The sequence below is a fragment of the Fukomys damarensis genome, unplaced genomic scaffold, assembly GCF_012274545.1.
Source record: "Fukomys damarensis isolate Sample0158 unplaced genomic scaffold, DMR_v1.0_HiC HiC_scaffold_15, whole genome shotgun sequence".
NCBI lineage: Eukaryota > Metazoa > Chordata > Mammalia > Rodentia > Bathyergidae > Fukomys > Fukomys damarensis.
In genome coordinates, this window is record NW_022900927.1 from 48,423,541 (window position 1) to 48,425,307 (window position 1,767).

The window sequence follows — 1,767 nt, forward strand, 5'->3', positions numbered from 1 at the left end:
AACAATATCTAAGACCCTTTGAAGGGAAGCATTCTTTCATACTATCTCATTTGGCTAGGAATTTCTTCAAAAAAGATTTGCTTCTGGAGTTTCTTTGTTCACAACTTGGAGAATGGAAATTCTTGTGAGATGGTATCCTAAAAGCAGTAAGGACAGCCTGGAATTTCATTAGTTTACTCAATTTTCAATATTTACTGGATGCTTATTATGTAGAGATATTATTTTTGTTCTGATAAGGAAACAAGACACAAACGTATCCTACGTTTACTTATAAAAGGCAGAGAATAAATGCATAAATTAAAAGTTTAAGAAATTGAATAGGATAGCTATGGGATGAGTTTTTAAGTGGGTGGTTGTTTTTTGTTTTTGTTTGTTCTGGTACCGGATTTCAAACTCAGGACCTTGCACTTCTGAGGCAGGCACGGTGCCACTGAGCTAAATCCCCTGGTCCTTTAAATGAGTGGTTGTATCAGTCAGCTATTGCCACAAAAATACTGCATAGTAAATCACTCCAAGAGTCAATTAGTGGAAACCAATCATTTAAGCCTGTTCATATGTTCAAGAGTTTGCTCAGACAACCCTATTTTAAACTCAGAAATCTGGGCCTTAAACTGCAAATTTGCAAGCCAGGTGCGACTTCTATACTCCATATGTTTCTTCTTATATTGGGATTATCCTGGAAACATTCTTTTTGTGGCAATGGAAGAACGAAAAGGCAATACTTAAGCTTGAAGCACATATTAAGTCTTTGTTTTCTTATATTTACTAAATGTCATTGACCAATCCAAGTCCTATAAACAAAGTAAAGTTCAAAGAGTGAGAAACTAGAATCAGTTTTTACTCAGGGAGGAGGCAGTGAATGTGAAACAGTAACCGAATCACAGAGTTCATTAAAGATCTGTGACAAAGTATGGTATGTTTGAGGGAAAGCCAGAAAGCCAGTGTGACCAAAATATAGGGACAGAAGCTGAGAGTCATAGGTTATGATGACAGAGAAGAGAGAGATTCACTCTGGTAAAACCAGCTTTGATTAAGGTTTGTTTTAAGTGTAAAAAAAAATTCTCAAGATTGTTTTAAGTGGAGAATGACAAGAATAGATTTACTTGTATTTACTTGTAATTTTAAAAAAATTACTTTGTTCTATGGTCTGTATTGAAAGGGTTCAAGACTGCTTTCACAGAGAGTATTCAGGTGGTCATTGCTGCAGCTCAGGGGAGAGGTGCTGATATCTTGAATGTAGGTGATAACAATGAAGTAATAAAAAGCAGTTGAATATGGATTACATTTTGTTAATTGGCCCTGTAGGCTGGGGAGGAGAAAGGTGATGGAAATGGATCCCAGTGTTTCATTACATGCACTTTAGTAAATCGTAATTCCAATAACCAAAATGAGAAATATTACAGGAAGTCTTTTCTCTATTAGACTTTTTGTATTGGTACTTATTTGCAGTACATAATGGATGTATTATGGTGAGGAGTTGATAATTTATTACTTCTTAATCCTTTTCAGTTCCCCTTCCTCTTCTCTTCTTCATCTTTCTTTCAATCCCCAGATTCCCCTCCCATCTGCAAAAGGTATTTTTAGAGTGTTGTTTGGAGAAATAAAAATTTTACCATGGACAGTGGAATTCTAAGTACATCCACTGTGGATATAATGGGATGTACAATTTGGGTAATCAGAGGTTCAAATGTAGAGGTTATTACAAGAAAATTAGGATTAAAAATCATGGCATTCATTGAAATCACTAAGAAAGGACGAATATATATA